Genomic DNA, 17,273 nt, shown 5'->3' on the forward strand with positions numbered 1-17,273 from the left:
TTTAAAAACAAAACAAAAACATGAGGAAAAACAAGGTCAAAAGGTACTTTATACTTTAAACTAAACTTTATTAAGCGTTGCTCCTAAGGAGCATTGCTCAATTTGCAATGCCTGGCAAAATAAGTCATCTCAAATGTCTGAGCCATTACATCTTTTCAGAGTACAGTGTTTACAAATAAACATCACCTGAGAAGATGATTTTGAAACTTTCAGCACAACTAGTTCCATAGCATATTTAGATTTTTTCTTATAACTAAAATAAAATAAATAACAAAACACTTTGAGATGCAGTAGAATCATTTCTGTCTTAGGAGAGACCCTAAGCTAGTAATGAACCAGTAATTTTTCTGCACCTTTACTTTCATCCAGAGCTGTTGATGGGAAAATGGTCTAAATATTTTGTATCCAGTTTGAGTGTGGTCCTTTTATTTTGATATAATTTCAGAGACAGAAATTGCTGGAAGAAAAGATATAATTTATTGATTGATTGGAACCCAAGTTAGCAGGATACAAAGTCTCACAGACACATCTCTCTGCTATGCCAAGGAAGTCACCTGACATTCCAAATTCTTGCACAGAGTTTATCGTTGGCCTTCAGGTTCTGAAATGTATCAGCTTCTTGCAGTCTAAAAGCATTAATTTCTGTGGTCGTTATGGGTTCTGTGCAAAACCCCTCATTTTTCCCTAGGCAGGACTGTGATGGAGCAGAGTCTCACTGGTATAGCAATGTGATTCCAGCTTTTCATTTGCCAAATGTATTTTTAACTACTTATTTTGAGTGGCTGCTCTGCACTTGGGTGGAATGTTATTTTTATAATTTGTAGCTGTGTAAAAGGTGCTGAGATTGCACTTCCCAAACCCTTTTGTACATATGCATAAATAATGAATAAATAAATAAATGCTCCTTTCACATGACCTCATTAAGAGCAAAGCCAAATGCCAGCAAGAGAAAGCCAGCTGAGCAGAATTTTCCAAGTGCCTTTATTACAATATTATTTCTATTCCCATTCCACCTCAGGGTCCCAGTCACAGACCAGGACATTACAATGCTAAGTACTACACAAAAATAAAAAGAATGTCTTTATTCCAAGGGGCTTTTGTAACAGCAGTGGTTGAATTGGAGCAATGTATGGCAGTAGGACCCAGGAGCATTTTTCAGAGCACAGAAGTGTGTATCAGCACTTTCTTTTTACACAGGCTCAAGGACAGATGGGATCTATACTTCCATTTCAGCTACTGTGTGTACATTCATAAATGCTTAAGAAGAACCAAGTACTTACTGTACTTTGAAGAGGTAAGTTGAAAACCAAATGCCAATCAGCCAACTGTGCAGAGATGAGGCAGGGACACTCAGCTTAGGTTCTTAAGTCAGCATTGCTAAGGGATTTTGCTTATGTAAACATTTATAAGCATGTTTTGTATGTCTACAAGCATCTGAAATTTTGCATAGCTGCAAACTGAACATCTGCATAAATCTGCATGAAGGACTTAGAAAACAAGATTATGTAGCAAAACTGAATCTTTGTTGCGGCATTTTAGAACACAGACACACAGAAAAATCAGATGTATGATAGCAACAGTTCAAAATTGTGTTTTCAATATAGATATCAGCCATCTGGATGTTAAGTTTTATCCAGCTGTTGTTACCTGTGTCAGCAGGCCTGGGCTGAAGGTGACACACTGATGAGAGCAAGGAAATCATTATCAATTGCTAGGCTAGTACTGAAGGCACTGCATAGTTCCAATAAAAGACCTGTGTGGACACTTGTTTGTGAGGGTGAAGAAGGATGATGTTTCTCTAAAATCGCATCTTGGCAGTGATGCACATCAGCTGTATTGTTGGAGCCCCAAGGTTTCACTAGTCCCAGAATGACAGCTCTGCTTTCATTAAGAGGAAAGGATTTAATTCATGGGTGCCTCCCCGTCCCAAGTGCCACCTTTCAAGGAGGCAATGCAGGAGATTTCAGGGTCCCATAAGCCAAAAACTCTGCTGAAGAATCCACACCCTAGACTGAACTTCAAGTCTTTGCTGTACCCTTCCAGGCTGCAAATGTGCCCTGCCAGTCAGTATGCAGGAGGAACATGTACGACTTGGGTCTGCAAAGGAAAAAAACCAAGCCCATCAAGCCCATCTCTTCCATTTTGAAAAGAAAAATACATACTATAAGGTGATTTTAGGTATTAATTATTCCTGGGGAAGGCACAAATGATGAGATGCGCACACCTACTGTTGGCTCTTACAGCTGCACATTCCTGCTGGAAATAACGCTCTGTCCTCACTGTGTCCTGCTTTGCTGACCTCCCTGAGCCTGTGGAATCAAGTTTAACAGGCGAACATTGATGCAGACCCAGTAACTGGGAGCCTGGGGAGCAGGGATTGAGAAGCCTATTCTTTCTATACTACCAGCAGCTCAAGTCCTGTGTGGTATTGGATTCCATTTCTAGAAAAGAAAATGGAAATGCTTCTGAACAGACCAGAATCATATCCTTCTTCTGTTATACTGAATCAAAGGATTTCATTCCAACTCAGAAAATATTGGAGCTGTTGATTCTTAAGTTCTGCGACAGCATCTCAGAGGTTTACGCTTGAGAAGAGCAGAAATGATGGTGAAGTGACTGCTGGAAGACAGGAGATGTGAGAAGCAGCTGAGGGTGCAGGAATTGTTTAGCCTTGAGGAAAGGAGGCTGAGTGAAGATTTCATCACTCTCTACATCTTCTTGAAAGGAGGTTGTAACAAGGTGGGTTTTTGTCTCTTCTCAGGTGATAAAGTGACAGGACATGAAGCAACAGCCACAGGTTGCACCAGGGGAGGTTTAGTTCGGACATCATGAAGAATTTCTTCATGAAAAAGGTGGTAAGGCATTGGCCCAGGGCTGCACAGGGAAGTGGTGGAGTTGCCATTGCTGGAAGTATTTAAGAGATATGTGGCTGTGGCACTTAGGGACATGGTTTAGTGACGGGTGTTGGTAGTGTTAGAAGGTGGCTGGACTTGGTGGTCTTAAGGCTCTTTTCTGACCAAAATGATTCTGTGATTCTACTGTCTCTGGGTCAGACTAGATTAAACCATTTTAACCTACAGATTAACCTGTAGATTAAACCTGTATTTTACCATTATTTGCCTGTAGATTGCACCAGCCCAGACAAGTTCCTCAGCTGGAGCATATGTGGAGAGGGTGAATTCAGGGGAATGAGGCCCTGAGGCAGCATGGCATTTTGGGTGAACACAGCTTTGTTTGGGGAGTGTTAAATTCTTTAATGAAATAATTAATGGAATTATTTATTAATTACAATATTAATTAATTATAATATTAAATAGTATAATGGAATCAATTGTTTCATTTATGGAATAATGAAGCTGTTTTTAATAGAAGAGATGCACATACCCTACGTATGTGTTCTCCAAGGATATTTATTTAAAAAGAGATTGCGTTTAAAAATATGATCAAAATGAATAAGTCGGGAGGAAATATCAGTAGGCCCCTTTTTCAGGGTGTCAATTAAATGGTTTCTTTTGTGCTGTCTGGGTGGCTGACAGTATGCAGTTGGAATCACTACTGGCCTCCGCTGCTTCTTCCTCCATTAGCTTCTATTGTCTTTAACATAAGCCTCAGTAATTCTTCCACTGATTCAAATAAATAATAATTATAGTTAAGTAATCCTTGTTACAGGATAGCCTAATTAGTCTCTCTAGCTGACTGAGGCTTTTTAATCAGGAAGACAGAAATGAATTAAATATAGGATAAACAACAACAACAAAAAAAACCAGCCACCCATTAAACAGCTTTCCCTCCAACACCACAGAAATGTTTCACAGCAAACTATGGGAAAAAATTACTACTAAAAAATGTGTTTGACATCTTTCCCCTGAGTGATTGCCAATTCTTGTTGACATTTTTTATTTTCCTCTCTTGGACCTCGATTGGAAGATGGACCATGTCTTGAAACACAGATTTTATCCACAAGTAATCTCCTAGGAATGATGCTGCATGCATAAGACATCTGTAATGCAATTGACCAAACTAAGCTCTTGTACGAGTCTGTTAAAATCAGTGGAGTTACACTAAGAATGAATTTGGCCCAAAGAAGTGTTCAGGAAAATAATGCAAAGCCTATCAGATTACATACAGGAAAATAGAATGCCAGTGTTGCACAGCTGGACAATTTAATCCTATTTCAATTCCAGCTCAAATGCTTATAGGTTGCTTGTTTCCATTCTGCATAGGTTTTTGTACTACAGTAATCTACCACAATACCTAAGTATCTAGAAATAATGCATCAAATAATGCATTAACATCTGGTACACACTTGTTTTTCTTCTTCTCAGATGCTCTGGGAAGCCCTATTTGATGATGAAAAGCTATTTGTCCATTAAGACTATTAGAAAATGAAGCAGCAATTTTTACAGAGAACCAATTACTTAAGGGGAAAGCATGACTCCCTTTCCACAGTTCATATTTAAGGCTTTAAACTTAAGAACCTTAAAAAGTCCTTTCTGCAGATGTCTCAGAAGAAGCACTTTGCAACATGAATGTAATCATAAGGCTCTTTTGTACGTAGTATTGCTCTGAGGCAAAATCTTTTGACAGGAAGTGGAGTTCTCAAGCTAGCAGGACTGTAAATGGCTTTCTGCTTGTGAACAATGTGTGGTCAAGCCAGAGCTGGGCCAATTGTGAGCAGATAAGAAGGGGAGGGCTGAAGGCTTGGCCCTAGGCTTCTCAGATGCCATTGGAAGAACCAACCAGCCAACAAGAACATGAACACTGCCTCGTCTCATCCCAGATAGAACAGAGCTGAGTGAATAAGATGTTCACACAAAGACTTCCATATTTAAAAAACATTCGGATGTACTTATTAAGGGACATGGTTTAGTGGGGAAGTATGGTGGTAGGTGGACAGTTGGACTGGATGATCTTGGATTGGTGATACTATGATTCTATGAAATCAGAAATCAAGGCGAATGTGGAATTTGAACAATCCCTCTAAAGAATGAATGTGTATTACTCAAGACCAAAAAAAAAAAAAAAGTTTCAGAAGAAAATAAAGTTGAAGAAGTGATCAGAAAGAGCAGAGTGATCACATTGCATTAAGTGGCTTAAAGCAGTGTGTGTTCAAGCCTCAGACTAAGCTCTTTTGATACATCTACAAGATAAATCATGCAGTACTTTGATTATCTACATTTGGAGATTATGCTTGAAATGTGAAGATTATACTTCCAATGTAGATGAATCCTAGCAGACACAGGAGTTTTAACTCCCTAATTTGAATTCAATTGAGTAACATCTGCTTCATGAAGATAATCGCACAGATTTTTCCTATGGTATTTATAAGAAACATTTCCTCATCTCAGCTTGAGAACCAAGATTTCCTTAGCTCTGTAGACAACCACTGTTCAAACTCATGCCCACCTGTAGCATCATTCAGCTCTGGAAGGGTGTTTATGAGAGCGTGTGCCACCTTCTTGTGCAGGGCTGTGAGACCCACCAGTGATTTCTCCAGCGTTCCTTGAGTGAGGGCACTTCTCCTCACATGAGGAAGGTTCCTTAACCAGGGACCACCACGTTCTGTAGTGCTCTGTGCTCCTGGAAGTCCCACCACAGTTACTGCAGAAGTTTCTGCTGGTTTGGGTTTCTTTGCCATACGCTCTATTTCTGTAAGGTTCTTTTTAATAATTCATAGCTTTACGGTAGAGCTGTGAATCTGAACTACAAGATTAAATTGCCTCCAAACGAATCCATCCTGTGATAGATTAGTATCTGGGAAACATTCAGACCATGATGGTGAGTTCTCTTCCTGGAAGATGCAGAGAAACTGACATGACAGCCCCTTTATAGCATCCACATAGAAATCTTGCAGTTGGTAATTCCCAGTGATGTATGCATGTACGTCAGACAGATCGTGCTTTATTTCAGCAGTACCCGTACCTTTGAATCCTGCATTTTGTCATTCAACAAACATTTCCCAGAAACATCTGTGGTAACTGCTATAAGCATTGCACTGAGATGGGCTCAGGATCTGCTGCTGTAACATCAGTGTGCTCCTCCTCACTCTGGAGGAGCTACAGATATGCAGAGAAATGCAGTGGAAACTGCCTTTTGTCTTCACTCCTAGCTTGAGGGGTCTGTCTGCCTATGTATTATACTCTCACCCATGTTAGGATGGAAAGTACACTCTTGCTGGAAGAATGATGTTATATATTTTAGATAGAAAGAGCCACTACTGCATCTTGCATTGTTCCTCTAAGTCTGCTTTCAAAAGAACTGAAAAAAAATCTGAAAAAATGCATTAAATTCAGAAGTATTAAGACAGAGGCAGGAGCATTTCAGAAAAGGACTAGAACTCATTTTGAAAAAGCAGAGACTTAGAAATAGTGACAGAGGCAGACTAACCTGGCCTTTTAGCTCCTGCACAACATCACCTGCCTTTTGATCCGTGGCTCCTTAGAGAGGTAAAAGAATGGTTTATCAAAAATATCCCTATCACTGAAGCACTGTAATAATCTGCAATCCGCAGGCTTTCAGGAGCAGGACAGCTGAGGTGGCTGCCTATTGTTCAGCTCCTGATTCTCTGCCGTTTTCATTCTAAAGTGCTTACAGCAGAAATCTTCACAGACATTTCAGTCACAGAGATCTATGGGTTGATTTCTATCTGAGCTGAATTAGGCAACTCTGAGTGCCATGGGAGTGTCTACTGCTATCTTAAAATATCTTCATTCTGAGCAGCAGTGTATCAACCATTTACCCCTACTTCTGTTACCTTCATCCGCACTGACAAAGGGCTTCAAGATCATCTCCATCTCTTGCCAAAAACATTTTGCTTTTACCTGTTCCATGTAACATTTGACGATGAATTGTAAAAAGCAAATGAACTGTGGCCAGTTGAATTGATCTGTCTTGCCATACACAATGTTATGACAGCTTGCCTAAATGCTTTACTACTTGGATGATGAAGATTGCATTGTGCTGCTGCAGAAACACAGCAGAAAGCTCCACAGTTGCATGGTGGCAGTGAATACCTGCAGAAGGAAGCAGCATACCTGAGTATGCGTTCACATCTGAATTGTTTTTACCAGAAAGAATTGCAATAAGAATTGAATTTAGATTCTGCTTGCCTAAATAATGTTATTGTTTTTGTTTTGTTTTGTTTTTTTTTTTTAACTCTCATAACAATTTTTTTAATACTTCAAATGACAATATTAGGCTGCCCAGGGAGGCAGTGGAGTCACCATCCCTGGAGGTTTTCATGAAATGTGTAGATGTGAGGGATGTCGTTTAGTGGACACGGGAGATGGGTTGCTGTTTGGACTAGATGAGCTCAGAGGTCTTTTCCTACTTGAACAATTCTGTGATACTATGATTCTAAGGTGAAGATGCTTCAAAGATGCTTCATATTGTTGCTGCAGCATTAAGAGGAAAAAGAATGTGATTTAAAAAAATCCCCAAAGACTCATTAAGAAGCATTCTATTTGGACATCAGTGTATTAGGCTAAATTTATTTGCTAATTTCAATGTCAGCATTGACTAATACTAATGAAATACTAATGAAAAGCTTATGCAACTTCAGAGTTTAAAAAAGAAAAAAAGAAAAAATCAGTTAGAGCTAGATTATACCAAAACACTTCTTCAGGATTATGTGTGACTATAATTAATAGCTCAATGTCAAAATCACAGTCAGAGGAAATGTTCATATTGTGTACAAACATCACTGCTAGCAAGGTTTCATTACTGTGTTTTTGGCCCCCTTGCTGTTTCAATGGCTTAGAGGCAGCCAGTGGGAATCTGGTCAAGTTATTAACCATGTCCAGATCAAAAAGAGTCAGTCATAACCCACTGCTGAAATTCACCTCTCTATGAGAAGTTTCCTGAGTATCTAGTGAACGGGAATGTTGTTATGTAAAACACTCCCCAAGATGGATACAATATACAAAAGACAATTCTTGATCACAGGTAGTCAAGTATCACATATGGAGGATAGGAAGATTCAGGGCTGATTTGGTGTCTATGAGATTGTGAATTTCCTGCCTTTTACGGACCATTTCATTAATTGTGTTAAAAAAGATAGCTTTCCACACCCGAGGCAATTGTGTTCCCTAGCATTGGTCCAGGGAGCGTTCCTTCATGTTTAATCAATGGATATACAGATGGTATAGATATATATATATCCAGGAGCTTGGCTAATAGAATTTATATTGGAGAAATAAGAGAAAATCACTCACCCTGTCCTGGGCTCGCGAAGTAAACTCCTGATGGAGTGGATCTCCAGAAGAGATCCTTCCCCACTGGCAGTCAGCTCTTAAATGGGTCTAGGAGAGGTGCAGCCAGGCTCCACCCCTTCCTGCAGCACAGGTGAATTGCCTTCACCTGTGCTCCCATGGCTGACTCATTGCTCACCTCAGGTGATCAATCAAAGGTTCAGGCCATGATTCAGCAGCCCCATACACTCCATTATGGAACCCCACAGCAACAGGCACCAAAGATTTTTGGCACCCATACTTGCATTCATGGTATGCTGGTTCTGGGTTTTGCTCTCTACGTGCTACTTGCTGGCATTGCCCGAGAAAGTTCATGCTGTAGGATGGCTAAGGTGTAGCATTGCTTCAGCATGTGTCTCTGCTGGCTGAGCTGGCTTGCAGGCACTGTAGTGGGGCTGACAGGAGAAGCTTCTGGCACGTGGAGCTACTGAAGCTTTTGTCAGCCAGAGAAATTAAAAGGCAGAGACTTGCAGGGAAAGCAGTGGAAGAAAAAAATAGTCCTGAAAGTCTCTTAACAAACATACTTACTTATGTTGAAAAGACTGTAAAGTTGAAAGAAAAAATTATATGCTTGAAATATTTTCATTTTGCTACTTGCTACGTTGTACAATTAATGAATATACTGAAATTATGGTATAGCAGCATACAATTAACAAATATACAGGTGTTAAGGTATAACAGAGAGCTTAGCTATGATATTAGTACACCAAAGCAGGAAACAAAAATGATAGGTACACTCACCCATAAACTGGGCTCATGTGGGAAACTCCAGTGGAATGGATCTCCAGAAGAAATCCTTCCTCACTGGCAGTCAGCTCTTAAATGGGTCTAGGAGAGGTGCAGCCAGGCTCCACCCCTTCCTGCAGCACAGGTGATTTGCCTTCACCTGTGCTCCTGTCTGACTCATTGCTCACCTCAGGTGATTAATCAGAGGTTCAGGCCGTGATTCAGCAGGCCCCATAAACTACATACAGAAGATAAAACGTGAACTCGAGAGGATTTTGACTATACTAACAATATTGCTTTGATGCGCTGTTATCTCCATTTTATTTTATTTAATTCCTTCTAGAATTTAATGGCGGAAATAGAGGAGTTAACTGTGACTTTCCTACAGCTAATGTATCTCTGAATGTTTTTTTGCACAATCATTTTGTCTTGCTGCTTGGGATGTCCATACTGGGGTTAGGAGGAAACAGCAATCTTCCGTTGTAAAGACTGAGCTATATTCCCTACGCAAGAAAATTCATAGATCCACAGATCCAGAAAAGCTTCACTCACATTAGAAGCTTAGGAGAAGCAAATATATTGATATATTTATGAAAGTATTTTTTTCAAACTAGCCAAACCTGCCCTCAGTAAGTCCTAAATGTTTGAGACTCAGCATGGTTGCTTCAAATAACTCTTAAAAAGTACCTTTTACATTCTTATTTTGACTGATTTCTTAATACAATAGAAAGCAATAGAAACAATCCTTCTCTTTCAGAGAAAGGCACCAAAGTAAACATCCCATGATTTGTGCTTGGCAGCAGTTGAAAAAAAAACCCTTGTGGATACAATTTATTTATTTATTTTTATTGTTGAAACAATTGGATATTAAATCAATCTTTGATGATTTTTCAGAAGTGTGTAACCCCCGCAGTGTCGTTTTTCTAGTAGAATTTTCCATTTATGCTTTTTCCTTCAACTTGGCATCCTTCCATGTTCCATAAAGAACACTGATGTTTTCAACAATTCAGAGACAAAATAATGTGGGGAGCAGTATGTTCACATTCAGTACAAATTCTGGGGAACCACAGGCCTGCCAGTCTGACAGAGTGACAGCATCGGTTGATGGGGCAAGGGTGATGGATGTCATCTCCCTGGACATCTGCAGGGCCTTTGACATGGTCCCTCACTATATCTTTCTCTCTAAATTGGAGAGGTGTGGATTTGAAGGATGGACTGTTCCATGGATTAAGAACTGGCTGGCTGGTCGCAGCCAAAGGGTTGTTATCAGTGGTTCAGTGTCAGGGTGGAGGCTGGTCACAAGCGGTGTCCCCCAGGATTCGGCCCTGGGACTGGTGTTCTTCAACATCTTCATCAATGACACAGATGGCATCGAGTGCAGCCTCAGCAAGTTTGCAGATGGCACCAAGCTGAGCGGTGCAGTCGATATACTGGGAGGAAGGGAAGCCATCCAGAGGGACCTGGATAGGCTGGAGAAGTCCCATGTGAACCTAATGAGGTTCAACAAAGCCAAGTACAAGGTACTGCACTTGGGTTGGGGCAATCCCAGGCATTTATACAAGGGAGAAGAACACCTTGAGAGCAGCCCTGCAGAGAAGGACTTGGGAGTCCTGGTAGACGAGAAGCTGGACATGAGCCAGCAGTGTGCACCTGCAGCCTGGAAGGCCAACTGTGTTCTGGTCTGCATTAAAAGAGGGATGGCCAGGAAGGAGAGGGAGGTGATTGTCCCCCTCTGCTCAGCTTTTGTGAGGCCCCATCTGCAATACTGAATCCAGGCCTGGGGCCCTCAGCACAAGAAAGATGTGGAGCTCTTGGGATGGGCCCAGACAAATGCCACTAAGATGATCAGGGGGCTGGAGCACCTCTCCTATGAAGACAGGTTGAGGGAATTGGGCTTGTTCAGCTTGGAGAAGAGAAGGTTCCGGGGAGACCTCATAGCGGCCTTCCAGTGCTTGAAGGGAGCATATAAACAGGAGGGAAATGGCTGTTTATGAGGGTGGAGTGATAGGACAAGACAAGATGGAATGGTTTTAAATTTAGATGGGAGATTTGGGTTAGTCTCTATGTCAGCACTCGAAAGAGAAGACAGTATACCTGCATCTTTGCCCAAGGATGGTTTGTTCTCAGCTAAGAGCTGCCTTAGCCCACAGCCTGGGGTTCAGATATCTGCAAGCTGAGAAGGGATAAGAATAAAGAAAAAGGAAGAAAAGCACAGCAGTTTTTCTTCAAAAAACAAGAAAGCCCCTGCGTGAGCACAGTATCGAGCCATCATTGTACTGAAGTCTCATCCATTCAAAATGAAAATTACACCAGGGGCTGTGTTCTGGCTAATACCAATAAATCTCCTTATTGTACTCGCTATTAAAGGACTGCATATCACAGCTGTGTGATACCCTTAATCTATTTTTTAAACTGATCCAGTGAATAGCAGGAATTAAATCTGAAGGATGTCCAAATCAAGGCGTTAAGAAATACGTTTGTCATGACAAATCTTTTCTGAAAAATTATTTTTTTATTGAGTGAAACAATTGCTTTTACATTAGCGCTTCATTATTTTGGATGGCAAGTTATAGCTTTGTCATTTACTACCAAGTTATCCTTTCTGTGTCTGAAAGATTACATTGTAGTTCATTGTTTTACTCCTGAAAATGAACAAAAAGACATCCCTACACTGACTTCTCTTCATAAAACTAAAAAACACAAGTGCAGAAGGCTTTACAGCAGTCAAAGTCTGCCTGTAAAATGCATGTTATGCACTACATTTGGTAAACTCAAGCTGCTCAGTAATTCACAACAGCGGGTTTTAGGAGCCAAAGTACACATTAAAGCAAAGTACATTAAAACCTTTTCTTTTCTTAGTTTTCAGGAGTTGGATCACAAGTTACACATTGCAGCGTATTGATCATAGAAGCATAGAATGGCCTGGGTTGAAAAGGATCACAATGCTCATCTAGTTTCAATCCCCTGCTATGTGCAGGGTCACCAACCAGCAGACCAGGCTGCCCAGAGTCACATCCAGCCTGGCCTTGAATGCCTCCAGGGATGAGGCATCCACAACCTCCTTGGGCAACCTGTTCCAGTGCCTCACCACCCTCTGGGTGAAAAACTTCCACCAGTGATATTTCACTGGAGTCTGCTAAGCCAGTCCTTTGCAGCCCTTGGAGCTGAAGGCACTAACTTTGGCCCTAACTGGCAATAGAAAGGACAAACACGAAGGACTTACTCTCTAATCAGTATTTTCTTTATTTTTTCCACCTGTCAACATCTCCTTTGAACACAGGAGAACAGGCCAAAAGCCTTTTGGACATAAAGATTAAGATTTAAAAAAAAGAAGAAGAGGCATTTTTGCAATGGAAAGCTCTAGAAGGTAGCCTGGGATGGCAGCAGCAAAGGAGTGAGGTAGGTGTACATTCAGAGCAGAGAGGAAAAGGCATCTCACAGTGCTCACCCATCAGCAGCCACTCAGTCCAGCAGCATCAAGCCACATATTTAATTGAGTAAATCTGCACAGTCTATGTCAAGTTTAAATTAAGTGTTATTCTGGAGCCTACCAGCTCCTGCATTCATTGGTGCAAACAGACTGACTAGAACGTGGTACAGACATCTCACACTTTTTCTTGACTTGCTAACAAATGACTACTAACTGCCTTTAGAACTTATTTCTGAGGGCTTCTTTCGACCTTGAAACAAAAAAGAACGGAGTAGAAAAGGTTCAGACCAGTGCAATGGCTGTATCAAGTATGGAAAGACTTTTGTAGGACAAGATGTCAAACTGGGTAGCACCTCCAGTTTGGACAAGAGGCAGCTAAGTAGAAGCATAATGGATAAAATCATAACTTTCATATTTATAGAGATTAAGTAGTGCAGAGGAAGTGAACAATACAAACACAAGGAAGAACTTCTTTACTCTCGTGGTGACAGAGCACTGGAACAGGCTGCACAGAGAAGCTGTGGAGTCTCCTTCTCTGGAGATATTCAAGACCCATCTGGACACCTACCTACCTGTGTGATCTCCTGCAGGGAACCTGCTTTGGCAAAGGGATTGGACCTGATGGTCTCTGGAGGTCCCTTCCAGTCCCTACAGTTCTGTGATTCTGACCAAGATTCACACCTTGGAACTGCTTTTCACAACAAGAAAAGTTGAGGATACATCACTGGTACCTTAGAAACATTTAAGACAAAGTAGACCTTTTTGATAAATGTGTAATTAAATTATGGAACTTACTGTTGTAGGATTTTGTGATTGTCAAAATGGAAATCCAAAGGCAAGAATCAAAACCATAGACACAGATGAGTCCCATCTCAAGAGGTCTCCAGGTTGAAGGCTGCCATGAATGAGGAAATACATTGGAAGCTCACTGTCTATGTGGGCTGCCCATTTGTTTTTTGGCCTACATCCACCACCATTCATTGTCAGAGACCTTTCTTGAATCATCAGCCCATCCACCTGACCCAGGATCAGTGCAGCTTTCAAAGCTCAGTACCACTTCTTTTACAGCTGCCCACCTTGAGTTTCCTTGGCCACACTACTCCTTATCATTTCAGATGGGCTGAGGATTATCTAGAACGTTGTAATTCAATTGGCAACGCAATGTTTCTGTTGTCAAGATATGAGTCACATTTTCATGCACAGATCTGATTCCAGAGACACAGTTGCAAAAGCATCTTTTCAAACTGTTCTCCTTAACACCCAATTCAATTTTTCATCTGAGCTAAGCTGTCAGCAAAAACTGCTTTGCAGTGAGTGGCAATCAATACAGTCTTGTCTCTCAATAAGATAAGAGTTTTGACATAGTGGGGCTCTCACACAGAGGTTTCCTTTTGAAAAAGGCTTCTAAGATGCTTTTTAAAAGCAACTGTTTTTATTAAAATCATCTGTTTTTGTACAGAAAAGCTCTATCTAAGGAAGTAGGCTGCTTGCCTCAACACCTCAGGAAATGTCAGTAATATTGCCATGGATGCCCCTGGGAAGATGCACTTCTTCAGTTTTGCTTGACATTTTTCACTCCCTATTCTAAAAAGAAGTGTCAGCCCGGAGTTGCCAGGAAATATGTTTTCTGATACATGGTATGCTGTCCCAGCAAAGCATCACTGTTCAGCAACTGGTTGCTTGTCTAGAACAAGGATTATGAATTATTCAACTATGGTATGGAACAGCTTATCATAGAATCAAACATAGAACCATAGAACAGTTTGGGTTGGAAGGGACCTTTAAGATCATCCAGTTCCAACCCCCTGCTATAGGCAGGGACATCTCCCTCTAGACCAGGTTGCTCAAAGCTCCATCCAGCCTGGCCTTCAATGCTTCCAGGGAGGAGGCGTCTATAACCTTGCCAGGCAACTTATTCCAGAGTCTCACCACCCTCACAGTAAAGAATTTCTTCCTAATATCTAGTCTAAATCTACCCTCTTCCAGTTTAAAACCATTTCCCTTTATCCTGTTGCTACCCGCCCTTATAAAAAGTCCTTTCCTAGCTTTCCTGTAGGCCCCTTCAGGTACTGGAATGCTGCTATAGGGTCCCCTCAGAGCCTTCTCTTCTACAGGCTGAAGAGTCCCAGCTCTCAGTCTGTCTTTGTAATGTAATACCATACATTCACAGATTTCATAAAAGTTAAAAACAGTGGGAGCAGAATAAAGGAATTACATTATGCAGAAGGAAAAAAAAAAATCAAGCTCAATACAAAGAAAACATTTCCTAACAAAGATGTCTATTAAATGGCTGAAAAGTCTGAAGAGAAGAGGTGGAGACCTCATCACCTGAGGTATTTAAACCCAGGGCAGACAAAGCATTCATCTCTACAGGGACAGAGGAAACAGGTAGAATGACTTCTTCGTCTTTTTTCCAACCATCTCTGGTTTTTATGATTTAATACATTTTTTAAAATGCAAACCACATTCACATAACACAAGCAGGAGGCAGAAACACAATAAAATGATTTTAGCTGTTGCATTGCCAAACACAATGAAATTTGATTTAAACTGAAATTTATGCTACCAATTCAAACTGTGAGATGACTTCTCTTTGTTTAAGGTCTAGAACTGAAAGCTTTGTTACTGCCACACACGTCTCTGGAAAGGTAATTTAGCATCCCCATATGGGGGATGTATTTTATGAACCAGAGCTTCTGAAACTGTGAGGCTCCAACTAGGAGAGCTGATGCAGGAGGCAGAATGATGTACAGAGAACCCTTGGAACGGAGGTTTCGTGCCGACGTATAAACTCCCTGAGGACTCTCCTGCATTTACTGATGTCACTTAAAGGATAACAGCTAATCTGCCAGCATGAAAGAAAATGTTGACACTCAGAACAGTCTCGTTCCATCACTTTGTAGGTCTTAAAATGGTTTCATGATTTTCAGTTCTTCTTCTTCCTCCATTTTTTTCTGCTTGAAGGCACTGCTCCATTTAAATAAATTGCATTGTCTTGCTTTTGTTAAAAAAAACACAAAGAAGTGCTGCAACAAAATCTGAGAAAACTTAAGGTAGTTACAATGAGTTTGTTTGAGAGTGGAATGCTGTGCACCTTCCCTACAGGAAGGTGAAACGATGACCCACACCTGCTTTACCGGAAAGCAAGATCCATAGCTGGAGTGAGCAGCCACAGAGGTGGCACAGGGCACAGAGTCAGGTCTTGGTGCTCCTCAGGCGTGGGGCAGCCCCTCACTGGTTTGGGATGAGCCAGGACAAGGCAGGACGTAGCCATGTGTTTGGCCTGCTTTGACATTACAACAGTCTTAACAAGATTTCACCTATTTAATTGCATTCTATATTGCCATAGACAGTTTTGCAGGCATACGGTCAATATAGCAGGACAAAGCTCACTGTGCAGCTAAAGGAAATCCAAATGGGATTTAGTCAATCCCATTTACCAGACCAAAGCTTTAAATAGTTTACGTCATAGAGGAACTGTGTCCAAATCTAAGGATTTTTTTTTTTTTTTAAATACGAAGGCCAATAACTTGGCGTATAGAAAGTGAAAATACTCACTTGTAGTAGCATTGCCAAATGACTTTTAATTACCAAACTTGAAAAATTACAAGGATCAGGCTGAAAAACTTTACTGGCAGCTCTGCTCCCATCTCACTTGAACACCACTGCTTTGCTCCAAGTTGCCCAAAGGTCCAACGTTCTGTTCAGTGCCCCTTAATCTCCACAGCTGGCCCTCAGCTCCACAGCTGGCCCCGCAGCCCGCTGCCCAGTACATCACAACCCTGAAGGCCCATTGCCTCCCTTGCAGCCTGCTCCTCGTGTAGCCCACCAGCTGCTCTTCGGGCTCTGGGCTCGGGGCCATGCTTGCAGAAGAGCTCCATTCTGCATGAGGTCCTGCTCAGAGGAACGTCCACCTCAGCATCCTTCCAACACTGTGCCCACGATGCTACTGCATGATTCAGCCCTCAGGGAACAGCCCCACACTGTACTGCAAACTAGCAGCTGATGAGGATACGTTCTGTACTCACAAGATAAGCAGGAATTAAAAAACAAAAAACACATCATTTGGAGTAAAATAATCCTGTGGTAATGAATTTATAACACTTTGTACCTTGTTGGCTCACACGTTTGGGCAAAGCAGGAACAAAATCCTACACACAGAATTCTCTTGGCATGAATGTAGTATTTTATGACCACAGGAGATAAAAAAAGAAGCCATAGAAAGGGAGGGAAACACTGGCAGGAGGGTGTGCAGGACTCGATTCTAGCCCCATTTATGCAGGCCAGCAGAATTATTCCATGGCAGAGGATGTGAGAGTCATGAGTTTTCAGTTCCCAATCTCAAGGGTGGTGAAGAATAAAAATAATGGCAGAGTACTACCTGAAATTCTTCCAGCCTCAGTCACACAGTAAATATCTTCTCCTGTTTCTTTTACAAAAAACTGAGATTCAGACCCCCTGGCAATTCTCAGTTGCCACATCTTCAGTCATATAGGAATTTTATGAGAACAAAGCTGTAATAATGTGCTCTGGCTAAGCAGCAGAGTAGCTATACAGTCAGTGTTTTTCTGCACTCATATTTTTGGGTGGATTAGTATTGCAGCAGAGTCTAAAATAACAGAGTGAATTTAATGTGTGGCAGTCTTAAAAAAATAGTGAAGTATAACACAACAAGTGTATTTGTTTGTGCTGTGATGTGTAACTGGTACCTTGCAATCCTGCCAAGATGAGGCTCTGTTGTAAAACAGAGTACAAAATATCCGATGCTGGAGCTAAAATGATCATAATGAACTGGGAATTAAAAAATGGAAGAGACGACGGGTAGCACTGCAGGCATGTTGTGCAGAAGGAACACAGATACATCACAC

The sequence above is a fragment of the Meleagris gallopavo genome, chromosome 3 (assembly GCF_905368555.1).
Source record: "Meleagris gallopavo chromosome 3, MGAL_WU_HG_1.1, whole genome shotgun sequence".
Lineage (NCBI taxonomy): Eukaryota > Metazoa > Chordata > Aves > Galliformes > Phasianidae > Meleagris > Meleagris gallopavo.